Genomic DNA, 19487 nt, shown 5'->3' with positions numbered 1-19487 from the left:
GTCCAGTGGTTAGGACTCCGTGCTTTCACTGCCGAGGGAGTGGGTTCAATTCCTGGTTGGGAAACTAAGATCCCACAAGGCACACAGTGTGGCAAAAAAAAAAAAAAAAAAGACCTTACCTCCAAATGCAGTCACATTCGGAGGTACTGGGGGTCAGGACGTCAACATAGGAATTTGAGGGGGACACAATTCAGCCCATAACAGCGGTCTTTCTTTTTGCTTCCACAGCCCCCCGCCCCGGCCATACCTTCTTCTAGCTCAGAAATGATCACACTCTACTGTGATGGCCTGGATAGTTCTCCTTCTCTCTAAATTGTACATTTGTGAGGGCAGGATCCCATTTTTTTTCCCCACTGGGGTATCCCCACAATACTTAGGGCACTGCCTGTACACAGTAGATACTCAACAAATATTTATAAAGCCCATATTTGCCATCTTGGCCAGGCTTAGAATTAAGTGAGGGGAAAAAGAAGGAGGACCCGCCCATATACACAGTTTGAGGCTGACCTGTGGCTGGGTCTGGTGGGATGCTGCCGCGTGGCTATGCCACCACACCCAGTTTCTCCTTTGAGGCATCATCTGTAGGTTTTTTTCTCTTCTTCAGCTGGTCACCCCACCCTCCTCATTCTACCGTCTCATCAGCTAGACCAGTGTGGTGAATATATCCAACAATACCCACCCACTCTGCTGCAGGTGGCCGACCCAGCTTTCTCCAACTGTAAACATCCTAGACAGATCAATAAAGGTCCCTTTCTTAGCGGCTGGGGGAAAAAAAAAAAGGGGGAGCAGTTAATCTTGTCTGGGGTGAGTCATCCTGCTTTAAAGGTTAGGGTGAAAGTGAGGACATCTATATTGTTTCATGTCCAACGTTGGCAAATCAAGTGATATTTTCTTAATGACTTTGCGTGAACATTTCAGAAATGACTACTTTTTTTCCCTCATTGATCTTCTTGCCAGCTGCCGTCACCCTTTAATTGTAAGTCTCCTGCCCCCTCGCTGCTCCTGGTCTCTCTGACAAATAGATAATAATGATCTGTAAACAAACATGTACATGCACCAGGGGAGCAACTCTTGAAAAGAACTCAGCATGGCAGGCAGAGCAGAAAAGCGTTGAAGCCACTCAGACCCCAAATAGAATCATGGCTCTGCACTTTCTAGAACAGTGCCATCCGATAGAGCATTTGGTGGGGATGGGAATGTTACATATCTGTGCTGTCCAGTATGGTAGCCACTAGCCACATGCGGTGACCGAGCACTTGAAATGTGGTTAGTGCTACTGAGGATCTGGATTTTTAATTTATTTTAATTTATTTAAATCTAAATAGTGACAGGTAGCAAGCAGCAAGTGTCACGATCAGTGCCGTTTTAGAGGCCAGTCATGTCACTTCTCTGAGCCTCTACTTGCTCCCCTATAAAATGGAAATAATAATCTCTATTGCGTGAGTACAACACTAGCTGCTTTAACTAGCAGGCTCCATGGCACAGTGGCTCCAAAACAACAGACATTTACTTCTTGCCTGTGTAATAGTCTAGGGCAAGTCTCTTCCAAGGGACATTCAGGAATTCAGGATGATGGGCTCTGCGACCTCCCACACATAGTCACTCCAGTTATCCCAGCACAGTCAGCAAAAGGGGGAAAATAGCAGAATTTCAAGGCTAAGGATTTTATCGTAAGCAATTAAAGCAGGAGTTGTAACATCATTTCCACTCTCCTGACTTTTAGTAAAAACTCACTCGCATTGCCAAGCATAACTGCAAGAGGAGCTGAGAAATTTAGTCTCTAGCTAGGCAGCTATGTCCCAACTAAAACTCTCTTGCTATGGGATAAGGAAAGAACACATTTTGGAGAACAGATAACTGCATCCATCGCGCCCACTTTGCAGGGATGTTGTAAGGGTTAAATGATATTAGGTACGTAACACAGTACTTGTGTATCAGTCAGCTTTTGCTGTGAAAGGAAACAACCTTTACACTTAGTGTCTTAGGACAACACTTAGATCCTAGAACCACCAATTTAGCTCACAGTTTGGGCTGGGTTCACTTGAGTGTTTCTAGTCTCAGCTGATCTCAGCTTATTCATGTCATTTCAGTCCATTGCTGGGTGGTTTGGATTGATGGGGGAACTGGCTGATCTAGGATGGTCCCAGCTGGACTATCTTGTCTCTGCTTTACTTAAATTCTTATCCTGCAGTTGGTTAATGGCAGGATTCCAAGATAGTGAGGGAACATGCCCAAGGCCTTTTGGGGCTTAGGATTGGAACTGACACCCAGTCATTTCTGCCACGTCTTGTTGAACAAGATGTGTTGAAAAGTCACAAGGCCAATCAAAATTCAGGGGCAGGAAAATACACTCTGTCTCTTGATTGGAGGAGATGCCAAGTCGTATTGCCAAGGGTTATAGATACAGAGAGGGAAATAATTAGAGCCATTTTTTGGGCAAACAGTCTACCATAATTTGGCACACAGTCCATTCAACACATGATGATATAATATAATAATATTATTAACCCATGAAGGCAAGTGTATTTTTCTATATTCTCCATTCATTTATTCATTAAAAAAATTATTGAATATTTACTATGGGTCCAGCTCTGTGCTAAAGATAGTAGCTGGCTTTTGTGTGTTGGGCATTGAACTGCTACCAAGAAGTCAAGTTAATTTTTTTTTTAACAGCTTTATTGGAGTATGATTGCTTTACAGTGTTGTGTTAGTTTCTGCTGTATAACAAAGTGAGTCAACTATATGCATATGTATATCCCCATATCCCTCCCTCTTGCGTCTCCCTCCCACCCTCCTTATCCCACCCCTCTAGGTGGTTGCAAAGCACCGAGCTGATCTCCCTGTGCCATGCAGCTGCTTCCCACTAGCTATCTATTTTACATTTGGTAGTGTATATATGTCAATGCTACTCTCTTACTTCGTCCCAGCTTACCCTTCCCCCTCTCTGTGTCCTCAAGTCCATTCTCTTAATTTTTGTATCATAAAAAGAGAACAAATAAACTTCAGAATAGATGCTGGTTCTCCACCTCTCAGCCCTTGACTGGTACCCAGCATTCTCTTGTCATTTCCCCGGTACCTCTGATGAAAAGGTGCCTTGTTAACTGTGACCCCCGCTGTTTTGACTATGGTGTGGTCATCTCTCTGAGCCTGGGTGAATTATCAATGAGGTTTGTAACCGCTTGTGGTTTTGTCTGCCGGAGGGAAGCACTTTGAGATGAACCTGGATGGATCCAGCAGGAACTGACAGAAGCCTTTGGAAAGAGAGAATAAACAGCCCACTGATTGAGAGGGCTATAAAAGGAATCCTTCTTGCTTCTGCGTAAAATGACTTGTCTTGCCTGCAAGATGAATCAGAAGCATAAAGGGTGATGAGTGAGAGTGATTTCCAAAGCACTGGGAAATATCGTGGGCCCCACAGCGAAGTCACATCTGGTGACTGCAAGATACATCTTGTGCCCAATGATATCCATCTCTGTCTCTCCCCAGGTACCTGTAGCCTTGCTCCCACTATCTTGCTATCAAAAATGCAAAACATTCCTTTGCAGCTGAAAACCTTGTTGGGGACATGCTCTCTGGACCTGACAACTCCCAAACAAAAATAAAATGCAAATTGAAGACTGAAATGCCCAAGATAGGGGATCCTAGAAAGATAAGCACTACCGGCTCTTGTCCTCTCCTGCCTTGCCTCTCTCTTGCTTTGAGCATCAGTGACTTATAAAAGAAGCAGACGGGGACCATTTGCACCAGAAAAAAAACCTCCTTGGGACGTTTGCTCCCCGCAACATTTTGTTATGAAAAGTTTCAAACATATAGCAAAGCTGAAAGAATTTTTATTTATTTATTTATTAGCTTTATCACTTATCTGTCAATCAACCAGCCTTCTTTTTTTTTAAAATTTATTTATTATTTATTTATTATTTATTTTTGGCTGTGTTGGGTCTTCGTTTCTGTGCGAGGGCTTTCTCTAGTTGCGGCGAGCGGGGGCCACTCTTCATCGCGGTGCGCGGGCCTCTCACTATCGCGGCCTCTCTTGCTGCGGAGCACAGGCTCCAGACGCGCAGGCTCAGTAGTTGTGGCTCACGGGCCTAGTTGCTCCGCGGCATGTGGGATCTTCCCAGACCAGGGCTCGAACCTGTGTCCCCTGCATTGGCAGGCAGATTCTCAACCGCTGCGCCACCAGGGAAGCCCCAACCTTCTTATTTTTCTGATACATTTCAAACTAAATTGTGGTCATCAGCATACTTTGGCAGGGGATTTTTAAGACCACGGATGTCAGGAACCCACACCCAAGTCCTTGAATCACTATCCAGGAGATCTGCATTTTAAATAATTTTAACCCCATTTTGCTAGAGAGAAAACTGAAGCTCAGAGCTGGGTGACGGTACCTGTCCAAGACCCCATAGCAAGTAAGTGCTGAAGCTGGGATTAAAACTCACTCAGGGCCTTTTATACTCTGAGCCTGTGCTCTGCCCTTTCTGGTACAGAGGCTGCCTGTAAGGTCTGCTCTTTCTTATGGCCCAGAACTGCCTGTGTAGGTGTAGGAGTAGCTCAGTGACTGTGTCTCTGACTTTCCTTAGCACTTCTGTTTAGAGGATGGGACTTCAGCCAGACCAAGGCATAGAGCCTGTGGTCAGGACAAGGGTTCCAGCTTTGCTAGTAGCCATTGAACCACAAGTTACTGAACCTCTTGAAATCTGTAAAATGGGCATAACAATGGTTCCTGACTCGTGAGTTTAATGAGATCATTCATGGAAATGTGTGAGTGCTGAAAAGAAGTAGCTTTTATGAAGGTATTTGTTAATAAGTGTACTCTTATCAATCTTGGTCTATAAACTCAGACGAGCATAAAAGTGTAACTTAATTTTTTTCCTCTAATAAACTCAGTTTTATTTTGAGCCCCTGTTTTACATCAGCTTCTTCAGAAACAGACCCTAAGATGAGGATGTATGTAAAAGTGACGTACAAGGAAGTGGTCTCAGCAAAATCTGATCAAGGAGTAGGCTAGTGAGACTCTCAAGGGAAAGGGTCAAGCCAGGTCCCATGGAGGGTAACCTTCACTTAGTACCACAGGGCCCTGGGGACAGTGATGGCCACACATCAGAATGTTCCGGATTGGGGGCATGGAAGCTGAAAGATTTGTACCTCCTTCTCCCTGTACTCATCAGCACAAGTTAAGGGCTGTACTGGGGAATGTGAATGCCTGGGCATTTTGGGCTCTCTAGGTGGGCAGAGCCAAGGGGGCTCTGGAAGCCTGGGGGCAGCCCTGCCACAAAGAGATGTAGATGCTGGCCATAGGGCGTCAAAGCATACGGGGAGACCGTGTGCATGAAAATGGCAAAGGGTCCGAGGGATGTAGGTGGGGTCCTAATAGCGTCAGCTACAGACCCCATTCTGCCTCAGAGCAGAAATCTAGACTATGTCTAATTGGGGTTTCCCTGGGGCACATTCATAGTAACAAAGTGTGGCAGTGAGATGGGGATCAGATCCTTCTTTTCTAGTCTATTCCCTCCGGCCTGTGTGCTCTTCATGCCTCTGCCCATCTAGGTCACTGCTGAATGAGTCTGAATTTCTGACCAAAAGGTCCTTTCAGGTCCTCAGCTTAGCCTGTAGGAGCCCTTCTGTGGCTTTCACACCACTCTGGGATTCAGGAGACTCAGTCTCCAGGACACACTTCGGCACCTGGATTACTCTCCTGCTTCCACGCTACACTTTGGCACAGGAGTCTGAGAAGGATGGGTCTCAGGTTCACAGGTCAGACGTACCCCATGCTGGGCACTGAGAGCTGTGAGGTCTTACCTTTTCCCCTCCTCAGGTTACACCCAAGGGAAGGGCTGGGACAGGTTCCTGCTGCTCTCAGATGCCCCAGTCTACCCAGGATCCTTCATTGCTCCCCAGAATTAACCTGGGAGTCAGGTGGGTGAGAAACAGAGTTCTTTCTCAGAGTCCTAATAATATCTGAGCATTTTGGTTCTTATTCTCTAATTCCTCGATTCCAGGACAGCTTTTCTAAGAATAGGCTATCTTGTTCTTACTAAACATTCTCCCAAATATTTTATCGGCTGCCCAAGAGTGCTTCTTACACTTTACATCAGAATCAGCTGGGGAACTTACTAAAACTTCAGCTTTGCTCAGGTCAAATCCCCAGAGATTCTGATTCAGGAGAAAGACTTCAAAACTCACAAGCCGGGCTTCCCTGGTGGCGCAGTGGTTGAGAATCTGCCTGCTAATGCAGGGGACACGGGTTCGAGCCCTGGTCTGGGAGGATCCCACATGCCGCGGAGCAGCTGGGCCCGTGAGCCACAATTACTGAGCCTGCGTGTCTGGAGCCTGTGCTCCACAACAAGAGAGGCCGCGATAGTGAGAGGCCCGCGCACAGCGATGAAGAGTGGCTCCCACTTGCCACAACTAGAGAAAGCCCTCGCACAGAAACGAAGACCCAACATAGCCATAAATTAAAAATAAATAAATAAATAAATAAAAATTTAAAAAAAAAAAAAAAAAAAACTCACAAGCCAGGAACCTGATTGCTTTATTATGTCTACTCTTCTGTGTCAATTCTTTCTCAGGCAGAGATGCCCTGACAGCCACTTGCTGCCTGAATGGGGGGAAAAGGATGAGCTATAAGGAAATGCAGTGTGGAAAACAACTCCAGTTAATACAGAACCTTATGCTACTGCGCAAGGCTTTAGTCTAACTTGTGAAGCCCTTTTAAAAATTATCATAAACTCTTTGTTTCGTCTCCATGTGCCTCCTTACTTCCAGCTATGTGTCATTATACAGACACCCCCTTGTGATCTTCGTATTTTGATGTGGTTTTTTCTTTCCCTTCTGCAGCAGCTTCTTTGCCAAATCCTCCCCCACTGGATGTTTTTTCTTTATGATAGTTAAGGGGTTAGACAAAAATCCACTTGGCTGTGGGTTCTTCCTAAAATTCATACTGAACGCTTGTGTAAAAGAGACCACTTGCTTTGGGGGAAGGAGTCAGCTGAATGCTGTGGTCAAGAATGTAGATTCTGGGGCTGATATTCTGTCTCTGCCTCTTTCTACCTGTATGATTTCCTTTCACTGAATCTTGGTTTCTCCAACTGGAAAATGAAGGTAATAATATGATCTACTACAGAGGGGGCCTGTGAGGACTTAAACGAGCAAGTGCATGGGAAGTGCTTAGCACAGGGAATGCATGGCTCTCACAAGTATCCATAACAGTGGGTGTTTAAAGTTGGGTCTTAGCCTGAGGTTTCTTCTGGAAGTTTTTCGAGTAATCCCCAGCATTCCATGGGGGGTACCCTTCATTCCCATTTGGCTGCGGATGGGAAAGGAGAGATGGACTGGGTTTGAGAAGCAGTGGGGGCTGGAAAACATTGGTCAAGGCCAGGGAGCCAGTGAGAGGGAGGATTCTAAGCTCTTCTAGAGAATGTCCACTTTACATGAGACCAGAACACATTCAGTCCATGGGACATCCCAACAACTATGAACGAGGTACCATCTTGATGCCCATCTAAGAGATGAGAAAGCCCAGCTTTAGGGATGGTAACTAACTCACCCAAATTCACATCACCATTTGGTGAGTGTCAGGATTTGAACTGAGGCCTGGCTCCAGATCCTGCATCCTCTTCACAACTTTTTTTTTTTTTAATATAAATTTATTTATTTATTTATTTTTGGCTGTGTTGCGTCTTCATTTCTGTGCGAGGGCTTTCTCCAGTTGTGGCGAGCGGGGGCCACTCTTCATCGCGGTGCGCGGGCCTCTCACTGTCGCGGCCTCTCCCGTTGCGGAGCACAGGCTCCAGACGCGCAGGCTCAGTAGTTGTGGCTCACGGGCCCAGTTGCTCCGCGGCATGTGGGATCTTCCCAGACCAGGGCTCGAACCCGTGTCCCCTGCATTAGCAGGCAGATTCTTAACCACTGTGCCACCAGGGAAGCCCCACAACTTTACTTAATGCTTTCCATTGAGAGACAAGCCCCTCTTCTTCCTCCAAACAACCCACTTTAAAGCAGCTGGTCTTAGATTTTTTTTTGAGAGTCCAGTGGAACTCATGAACCTTCTCATCTGAACACACACAAAATGTCATAACTACTGAAGCTGTCAGTTAGGAATGCCCAGGTATGAATGCCCAGTTCAGTGTCAGTTTCTTCTCAGATGTTTCTCTTGGGTATCACCCTCACTTTATAGTCCCTGGAGGTAGATAGGGCAGGGAATCAAAAATTGACCAAATATATGGTAAACATCACAACAGGATCACCCATCCATTCACTGGGATTATATTGTCATGACCTTGGCCAAGCAGTTTTACCTCTCTGAGCCTCAGTTTCCTCCTCTGTAAAATAAGATGGTAATAGCACCTACTTCTAGGGTTTTGCAGAGCTTTAATGAGATATGGTATGTTAAGCTCTTACAACAGAGCCTGGTGCATTGTAAATTTCCTAATAAGTATTTGCTATGTTGTTATTATTATTGTTAGTCCAGAAACAATATTCCTTATTGCTTTCCCCCTACTTTTATTCATCAAATTTTTTGAGTATATATCTCACCTCTTTAACAAGGCAGTGAGCTCTTGAAGGCAGCCAAACTGCTTGGGATTAGATCCCGAATTTATCCCTCCTCAGCTATGTGACCTTGGGAAAGTCCCTTCACCTTCCTGAGCCTCCGTTTCCTCTCCTGAAGTAATGGGAATAATAATAGAACCAACCCTGCAATATTGTTTGTATATGTGCAACTTGCTGGAACATAGTAAGGGCTAAATAAATGTTAGCTAGCATTGTTGTTACAGGTACAGGCATTATTATTAGTAATGCTATCCCACTGAAAGCTGAGCTCACAGATTTTGTTCAATAAATTCTGGTTAGTTGACAGGTGACCCCCTTCCATGTCAGACAACCAATGACACTTCAGTCAGAGGGTTTCCTCTTACTAGGAAGGAGCATGGGCCCTGCCGTAATACATAAAGCAGCAGCTCCAACATCCACTCAGGCTGATCTAGGAACAAGAACACGGGGTGGAAACAGACACTGAAATACGATGCTCCCGGCCCAATAAAATTGTCAGATGGGTCTACCCTGAACAAGTGCCTGATTAAGCGAATCTAAGTGTAGCTGTAGTTTACTCCACGGCACCATTGATGAGCGGGGAATCGATGGATAGTCTGAGCTGCAAGCAGAGGCGGTGCAGGGAGGTGAGGGCATTCAGGCAGGCCTCCACTGGCAGAAAAAATTAATTATGTCTCCAGGACTGCCTGGCAAGAGGGCCATAAATCATGATGGTAATCGATGGCTTGGGGTGGACACCCTGAGGCAGATGTGAGGGCCCCAGAGGAGGTGGAAGGACCCGGGTCCCAGGGGGGTTATATCGAATGGGCCAAGCAGCCCCAAACCTGGCTCTGCCGTTTCTAACTGTGTGACCTTGGGCAAGTCACTTAACCTTGCAGGAACCATTTATGCATCTACAGAAATGGGACTATTAATACTTCACAGGGCTAGAGATGCAGACTGACACCCGCCTGTACACGATGACAGCTGCATGTCGCTATTGAGCACTTGAAATGCAGCAGGTCCAAAATGAGATGTGTCATAAGTATAAAAGGTCACACTAGAATTCAAAGACTTAGTATGATAAAAGGAATGGGAAGTTATCTCATTAATGCTTTTTTGTATCGATTGCATGTTGAAATAATAACATTTTGGATATATTGGGTTAAATAATATATATCATTAAACTTAATTTCACCTGCTTATTTTTATTTTTTTTAAATGTGGCTACTAGATAAAATGAATGTAAAATATCTCCTTAGTTTTTTACATTGAACACATGTTGAAATGTTAATATTTGGGGTATACTGGGATAGATGAACTAGCATACTAAAATTAATTTCACTTGTTTCTTTTTACTTTTTTTAAAAATGTGGCTACAAGAAGTCTGAAATTACATATGGGACTCTCACTATATTTCTATTGGATGACACTGGTCTAGTCCCTTCTTTCTCTTGTAAGTTTTTGCTTCATGAAATTTGATGGATTGCTGTGCTGTCCTGGACAAATCACTTCTTCCTCCCTGAGTCTCAGTTTCCTCACCTGCCAGAAGGAAAGGATAATCACAGTTAATATTTATTGAACCTTCACCATGTACCAGGTACAGGCAGACCTCCTTTTATGGCGCTTCACCTTATTGCACTTTGCCGATACTGCGTTTTTTACAAATTGAAGGTTTGTGGTAACCCAGTGTCGAGCAAGTCTATTGGCACCATTTTTCCAATAGCACCTGCTCACTTAGTGTCTCTGTGTCATGTAGGGAAGGGGAATAAAAGAGTATGGCTCCCGTTTAATTAAGCGCATACTCCTGTGCCAGGTCCCAAGTGAGCACTGAACCTGCATTACCTCATTCAGTCTTCATGAGGACCTAGGAGATAGGGTACCAAAACAAGCTTCTGTTCCCAGATGTGGAAACTGAGGATGGGAGGAGCCAGGTGTTTCTGGGTCCCCACACCCCATGACCTCACCTATTCCCTGGCTGCAGATAGAACAGGGCTCTTTCCGCCTCTCAGTTCAAGCCCCCACCTCCACCCCGACGTGGGCTGCCCTGCATTCATTAAACCCACTTTTGGATCTTTTTTGCCCTCTAATCGGCTTGGTAATGGCAAGAGCCTAGAGTCCTGCTCTTCACGCTGCAAACTGAATTACATCCAGCAGCCTGGTGCCAGCACTATTGTTCCCAGGGCCTTCCCAGCTTTAATTAGAATATTTTTATTTTCCCTAGGAAAGGGAGGACAGCCGATCTCAACTTCAATAACCTTGCCAGGGGCAAGAACCTGGAACCGTGGGGCTCATTGGCCATCAGATGGAGCAGCCAGTAGGAGAGAGGGTGGAGGGCTGTGACGCTGAGTTTGCCCAGGGGGTCCCTCTGCCTTCTTTCTCCCACCCTCAGCAAGCTGGTGTGTTGCTAAAACTGGCAAAAAGGGAACCCAGCAGGAAATGTCTTTGAATAGGACACATGCATGCATGCACGCTCACACACACACACACACAGCCATGAGGGACGAGGGAGTCATTTCATTAGCACATGGGCTCAAGCTGAAGTACAGCAACATCAGAAGAACAGAAGTACCCGGGTGGAGAGCCTGAGAGGCGAGTGTCATGGTTCACCCCACACACTGAAGCAAAGTGGTTAGGGCAGCTCCGCCCCAGGGAAACTTAATGCAGGCTTCATATGGAATTTTTAAATTTTCTAGTAGCCATTTAAAAAAAAAGTAAAAAGAAACCGGTGAAATTAATTTTAATAATCTCTTTTATTTAACCCTGTACATCCAAATATTATCATGTCAACATGCGTTCAATATGAAAAATTATTATGAGATGTTTCAAACGAAGTCTTCAAAATCTGGCTGCCTTTTACACTCACAGCGAGCTTCCCTGGTGGCACAGTGGTTAAGAATCCGCCTGCCAATGCAGGGGACACGGGTTCCAGCCCTGGTCTGGGAAGATCCCATATGCCGCGGAGCAACAAAGCCCGTGCGCCGCAACTACTGAGCCTGCGCTCTAGAGCCCGTGAGCCACAACTGCTGAACCCACGTGCCACAACTACTGAAGCCCGCGCGCCTAGAGCCCGTGCTCCGCAACAAGAGAAGCCACCGCAATGAGAAGCCCGCGCACCGCAACAAAGAGTAGCCCCCGCCCGCCACAGCTAGAGAAAGCCCACGCGCAGCAACGAAGACCCAACGCAGCCAAAAATAAATAAATAAAATAAACTACACTCACAGCACATCTCAGTTGGGACTTGATCGCTTTGGTGCCCGCTTGCCGTGTATGGCTGTCATCAACTGGGCTGGAGCCTTGTGCTGCTTTGTTAGTGGCATTATCTTGGACAAGTTGTGAATCTCTCTTCCCTCACTTCCATCGTCTGTGGGCTGTGTGATGATAATGGCTTCTAACTCACAGGCTGCTGTGAGCATTAAATGAGGTAATTCACGCACTGTGTGCCTACACATTGTAGGTCCTGGCATGTTAGCTTTTCAATGATTGTTGCCATAGAATAATGATAGCTAATATGTAGGATGGTGTCATACAAACAGGGCCTTCTGTTCATTGCTTTACACTCTTCATCCACGTTAAGCCCCATCACCATACTTTGAGGTAGAAATTATTAACATCTATGTTTTACACACACAGAAACTGAAGCTCAGAGAGGGGCTGAGTAACTCCCTCTGCTCGCAGGATGAAACCTTAAAATAGCTGGTTAGGGTGTTTGTAATCTGTCCCTCTCCACCTCCATAGCTGGCAGCAGAGTGACTCTGAGCAGCTGACCTGGATTCAAATCTTGTCGCTGTCACTTACCAGCTTTGTGACCCTAGACAGGTTACTTCCCCCCTCTGAGCCTCAATTTCATCATCTGTGAAATGGGGGCAATTTAATCCCTAAGGTTCTTGTGAAGATTTAATGAGTTAATATATGAAGAGTGCTTGGCACAGAGTAAGTAGCGCATAAGTGTAGGCACTTTTATTCTTTTTATTAACGGCATTTTTCATCTCTGCCTATTCCCGCTCTAAGCTCCAGGAGGGCTGTATTATCACGGTTCCTTCCCCGGATGGACCACATTCTCTCTTTCTACACCACGGGTCTTTACACAACCTGTTCCTTCTACCTGAATCACATTCCTTCCTTCCCTTATTCCTTTCTAGCTTTGCTGCCTCTTCCTCTAGGAAATCTGGACTTAGTTCCCTCCAGGGGTGTCCACTGCCCCTCCTTCTTCCTCCCCACATGGCCCTGGGATGCCTGCTCATCCTCTGTCCTGGGGCAGAGGCTTCATCGGGACAGGACCATGGCTGTCATGTGCATCTTCACTCCAGCCCCCAACACAGGGCCTGGCTCAGAGAGAACGCTTGGAAACATGTACGACCTACACAGAGATCCCCCCCAATCCTTGCAAAAAACACGGGAGCTATTCTTTCACTGCTTGGTTTAAGTTGGCTGTTGGTTCATGGCACAACTCTGTCATTTCTAGCTGTGTAGACGGATGAGTCCCTTCACCTCTTTGTATATCCGCCCCCCTCTGCTCCCACACTGTACTCAATCAAGGCATAATTTACATACAGTAAAAAGCACAAATCTTAAGTCTACAGCCTCATCAATTTTGCCAAATGCAACCTTCTTGTATCACTCAGATCAACTTATATAAAATAACTCCAGAAGCTTCCCTGTGCCCCTTCCTACTCAGTACCCTTTCTCCCAGAGGTGAGCACTATGCTGGTTTCTATCACCATAGTGTAACTTTGCCTGTTGAACTTCAGATCCATGAAATCCTATAGTGTATGTTCTTTCGTGACCAGCTTCTTTCACGCAGCACAGTTTCTGAGATTCGTGCATGCTGTCGCGTACATCAGTGGTTCCTTTCTTTTTATTGCTGAGTGGTATTCCATTGTATGGATCCATAATTATTATTTTTTAATCCATTCTCTTGTTTGTGGACATCTGGGTTGTTTCCTGTAGAGATCTCTCTGTTTTCGTTTCTCTTAGGCATTTAGATACGTCAGAGCAGCATTGCTGAGTCCTATGGTAACAGTATGTATTACTTTATTAGAAACTAACAGATTTCCAAAGTGGTTGTACCATTTTACTTTAAGTCATTAAGGCTCCATTTTCTCTGCTGTAAACTGGGGATAATGCACATCCCTCTGTCATGGAGGCTTTGTAACAAGGAAGTCAGATATTTGCAGCGGAGAGGCTTAGCTCTGATGGTCGCTGTTCGCATCTCCTCTCCTGTGGGCTGATTTGCACCATTGATTGGTGTGGACGGAGAATGGGAGGCAAGGACTCAGCTCCACAGCCAGGCTGCCATGGGGCCAGGCTGTCGGCCCCGAACAAAGCTGGGACACCTTGGAGGTGTCTCTCCTCTCCAGCTCCTCAGCGGGATTTCATGGTCTCCCCGCTCTGTGAGGCAATTCAGATAATCACGATTATCCGCACCTCAGAGACAGAGAGGGCAGAAGACTGTCAGCCCCCAGAAAACACTCCTGCCACCACCTTGAAGAGGGACCTCCAGGTGTGGTGCCCTGGCCGCCATGAATCCCCTTGGTTTAACTGACCAGGAAGGGACATTATAAACAAAATTCACAGCCTCTTCCCTGAGTCCTGAAGATGTGGCGTTCTTTTGGCTGCTTTGATTAAGGCTCTCCACAGCCACCACTAAAAACAACTTTTTCCTGGGAATTTGGATTCAGTTGTCAAAATGGCTCTGGTTTGAAACTCTGCATATAAAATCTAAGCCCTGAAGCCGGTGATTTTGGAGGTGTGTCTCTGTGCGTTTCTCCTGTTGGTGGAATTTCCCATCTTTATCTTTTTATATAGATTTCAAAAGGCCCAGTGGCTCAGCATCAGACAGACATTGGTTCAACCCCTGGCTCTGCCACATACTATCGGGGTGACCTTTGACAAGTCAGTGCCTCTCTCTGAGCCTCAGTTTCCCCACCTGAAAAGCAGAATTACTATTAATTCTGTGGCCCAGACCACAAGTGTTCTCCCTCCATCCAGTAGCCATTCTCCCATTTCCTTCCCTGACTTGTGTGTGGATTCACGGTCACCCAGAGTAAAAATTTCATTTCTCATCACTCCCTGCTGCTAGGGGTAGTCATGTGACTAATTCTGGCTGGGGTGATGTAAGCATAAATGTCACCTGCAGCTTTCTGGAAGGACCCTAAAAGAGACAAGTGCTTTTCTTTGTCCCTTCCTCCTTCCTGCTGGCTGGAATGTGATTGTGATGCAGAAGCTCAAGCAGCTATGTTGGGCCATGAGGAGAAAGCCACATGCTCAAGAAGGAAGGAACTCTAGTCATATGCACATGTCCTGAACCAACTCTCAACTTGTTTAATATAGGAGAGAAGTAAACTTTCTTAAGCCACCGTTCTTTTGTTTTGTGTCCTTGCAACACATTCGAATCCTAATTGATACTTGCTATTTGTAGGATTCGATGAACTAATTCCTGTAAAGATGTTAGCAGAGCGCCTGGCTCATAGTAACCACTCGGTATGTTATAGATATTTGTACTATTCTTAAGGCAAAAACAAAAAAGACATGAATTGTGGTTGGGCAGTCTGACACGTCATCTCTGATTTGAATTAGGTGAAAGGAGAAAATTCTAAATAGAGCTCCCTGAGCTGGTATGTGTGTGCATGTGTGTGTGTGGGTCCCCCCAGGGCCCATACTTCTGCCAGAACTTCATAGATGTGTGCATGGGGTCTGTTTATTCCCAGGGCTTTGGTCTGGATGGCACTGGCTCATGTCCTCAGATGACTCCTCTTTCTGCATCTGGAATCCCTTCTCTTCATTTCTAATCACCCTGTCTGGGGCCACAGCCTGGAAACCATGGGCTGTGTTATAATTTCGCGTCTTTTCCCCAGTGCACGGAGTGCCCCACTGACGAAATTGGCCCAAATGATCCTTTATTGCCTTTTTTATCCAGGAATTAAGGCTTCCCTAGGCACAGCTCTGAGGGAGGCCGGGGAAGGACAAGGCATGAGCCTCCCCAACTCAGATGCCTTGAAATCAGAAATCTGAAAACAAGAGCCCTGCAGGGCCCAGTGCAGTCTGCACTCTGTACCTCTGTCCCCTCAGTTCCTGCCAGCTGAGAGGCTTCCCCAGGAAGCCACAATAACAAGATGATTACATGTTGAGCACCTGCTCTGTGCTAGGCTTGGTGCTAAACCCCTCCCATGCATTCTTTCATTTAATCCTGATGCCATGCTGGTATTGTGCCCATTTTACAGGTGTGGAAGCAGAGGCTCAGAAAGGTCAAAGAACTTACCCCTCATCACACGCTAGTCTGGAGTCAAGCTCCACGGGCTCTGCTCCAAACCGTGACCCCTCCCACCTGCAGTCCCCTTTTCCCTCTGGAGCCTTCTGCCCTGAACTGTGCTCTGAGTGGGCGCTAAAGACATACTCATGGATACCTGAAAATAGATGCTCAGTGGTTGCCAGGGGAGATGGGAATCTCAGACACGGCTGGCCTCAGAATCCCTCTGTTCATTCTTATTAACTTTTTCCTCCCAAACAGAAAATGCTTTATTGTTCCTTTTTTGATTATAAAAGCATTTGTGCTCTTCTAAAACATGCAGATGATATAGAGGTGTAGAGAAAAGCGTGCATTTCACATTCCGAAGATTCAAGTATGTGAGTATGTGAGTGTGACAGCGTCCTCCCGTGGGTCAGCCCAGCTGGGTGTGCCGTAGACAAGGCTGACCTGTGAAGACTCATCCCTGCTCCTAGCAACTCCCTGTGAGCACATGGACACAGATCCTTCCAGACTGTTTTCTATGTAAAGTCACACGACACACATTTTTAAAAAACGGGGCCATTTTATAGAATTGTCACAGTTTTTCTCTTACTATCATCTAATGAGGTCTTTCCACTCCCTTCCCAGAAAATAGAGCCTAGCAGAATGGATTTTGTTTTGGGTTGTATTTATTTTTTTGAATCTAGGGTGCCAAGGCTTGAGGTACTCATATTCCTTGGTTTATGGTGCCTTCCCATTATTGTCTGCAAGCGTCCTATGTGTTATACATTCATTCATCCATCCATCCATCCATCCATTCATTCATTCCCTTTGATCCTCATGCCCCACTCTCATTACCCCCACCCCAGGCAGGCAGTCTAATCTGTTTGGTATCTTTTTATTTTTATTTGTTCCTGGAAAACATGTTTTGTGTGCATATGTTTCTCATTTACCTAAATGGTACTGTGCTGTGGGTTTCGTCCTGTTTGTTATTTTCTTCATGGCTGTGATTTGAGTCTCCACCTGGTGTGGGCCCATCATATTTTACTCATCCATTTATTTAGGGGCAGATACTAGAGGGCCTCCACCTGCTGCCCCCGCAGACAGCACGGTGGTAAGCATCCTCATGTGTGCCCCTGTAAGGCCCTGAGTGGAATTTCTCTGCAGTGGATTGTCAGGTCATGGGTCACATGGACTCAACCTCCAGAATGGCTGCCCCTGGCTGCCCTCCCAATCAGTACCTTCATGTGATGCAAACGTCAGCAAGTATCTTCTGATTGACCCCGCCTGGATCCTACTGCACCAGGACCCTCCCCATTCTCTGCTTAGGATCACTTCTGAAAAGCTAAAGGTTTAATATTTAGGTGTAATCATGTAAAGGTCCTAATATCTATTTGGCATCTTCTCCCACTTCAGAACTACAGTGCCTCCTTGTCCTCACTTGTACAATGAGGGGAGTTGATTAGATCATCTAGAAAATCAATAGAGCAGAAAGAGTCAGAAGACCTTGAGTTTGAGTCCTAGCTCTGCACTTAGCAACTATGTGCCCATGGGCAAGTGGTTTCACGTCTCTGAGCCTCAGTTCCCCATCTGTAAAATGGGTACCTATCTTGTAGGGTGCTGTAAGAGATAATGAGATAATGCACGAGAACCTCTTCGCACCTTGCCTGGCAATAGCCACCATCCACTCTTACTGTTGTTTGTGTGAGTATTGATGATGGTGCCAATAACAACAGCAGCAGCAATAACAGAACTTATCTCCATATTCTAATAATCAGTGAGCCTATGGTAATTTTAGTGGCATGATTGATCGCTCAATAGATTGCCTTTCATTTCTGCCCCTGCATTTTGCCGTACCACCTCAAGGAAGCAGTAATGAGTCACAGGCCTATGGTCTGAGCAATGCACATTCAGAAGATTCATTAAAAAAAAAAAAAAAAAACCCTCTGCTGAACCTCTTTTTATGGGTTTCAAACCGTGGATCTTGCTGTTGGATTTCTTTTCTGTGTGCCTCTCCATCCTGGCCCCCTGCCAACTTTTTAAAAGGCTGATGAGTTGAACAACACATTTCCCTCAGCAAATGCCAGTCTTCTATCTAGGCTGCCAGGTTTAGCTAGCTTCCCATTTATATTTTAATGCAGGTTCTAGGTTTTCATTGTTTGCTGTGCATATATCTCACTTTTATAGGATAGCTGTATGCCTGGCTGCAGATTGACTTTTCCCAAAATCACTCTCTCACTCTGGTTCTGCTTTTTAGTATATACATGTATTGGTGTAGTCGACAAATATTTATTGAGCATCTACTATGGTTCTGACACTGGCTGGAATAAAAGATGTTCTTCTGAAACGTTCCATAGGGGGAAGCAGATATTGAACAATTACACAGATAATAAGTTAAATTAAAATATCATAAATTTGTTGTATTATATTGATATTATATTATACAAATGTATACACTGAAAGAAATAAATATGGGAGGAGACACACCAAAACGTGAAAGTTGAATTTCTTGGGATGATGAGTGTATTGGATGGGACTCTTTCAGTTGCAAGAGTCGGAAACTCAATTTAAACTTATTTAAGTAGGAAAGGGAATTTGTTGTCTCATGTATTAAGTTGAAGGGTTTGAAATTGTCATTTTTAGGTCAAAAATTGTCAAATATTGGCAATTGTATATGGTTTAATTTAATAACTGAAAAGTCTATTAAAGAATTGGCCTTGGACTTCCCTGGTGGCACAGTGGTTAAGAATCCGCCTGCCAATGCAGGAGACACAGGTTCGAGCCCTGGTCCGGGAAGATCCCACAGGCCGCGGAGCAACTAAGCCCGTGAGCCACAACTACTGAAGCCCGCGCACCTAGAGCCCGTGCTCCACAACAAGAGAAGCCACCTCAATGAGAAGCCCGCGCACCGCAACAAATAGTAGCCCCTGCTCGCCACAACTAGAGAAAGCCTGCATGCAGCAATGAAGATCTGTTATTAGATTCAACTTAATACTTTTGTCTTTAAAAACTGAGCACAAATGAACAAAAGTGGAAACCTTGAAAATAAAAAGCATTGGCCTCAGGTGTAGTTGGATCCAGGTGCTCCATGTCAGAAATCTCTCTCTCCACATACCTCAGCTCTCCTCTCCTCTAGGGAGCTGGCTTCATTCTCAGGCAACCTCTCCACAGACTGTAGCGAGAATAGCCACTCTGCTGTCAGCCTCTTTGCAGCTTAGGACCAGGAGAAAAAGGCCTCTTTTTTAATGATTTTAGGGAAAGTCCTGGGCAGTGCAAGCTGGGCTTGGTTGTTCTCTTTTCTGTGAACCAATCACTGTGGCCAGGGCTGGTATGCTCTGATTGTCCATTTTTTGGGTCACAGGCTCTTCCCCCTCCACCAGCCAGGGGTAGAGTTAGTCCCTTAATTAGTTGGGTAGAGAGTGGGGCATGTGTGATTTCCCAGAACAAAATTTGAAAACTGCTACTAGATGTAATGAGAAGAAATGGCCCCTCAGGGAGATTTTGGGCAATTTTTTTTCATTTATTTTTTTGCCTCTCTGCATTTCCTAAATTTCTACAATGAACACGAATTGCTAGCAAAAAAAAACATTTTTAAGTTATTAAAAAGAAACCCAAAGGTATTGAGAATGAAATTTGGACACGAACGTGGCCTGGCTTTATTCCAGGCTGATAATGTCTTTCCGTGTTATCCCTTGCAGGTATGATTTGCATTTTAACCAGAGCCAAAGTGCTG

This window comes from Balaenoptera musculus, chromosome 14 (genome assembly GCF_009873245.2).
Source record: "Balaenoptera musculus isolate JJ_BM4_2016_0621 chromosome 14, mBalMus1.pri.v3, whole genome shotgun sequence".
NCBI lineage: Eukaryota > Metazoa > Chordata > Mammalia > Artiodactyla > Balaenopteridae > Balaenoptera > Balaenoptera musculus.
Note: the sequence above shows the minus strand (reverse complement) of the source record.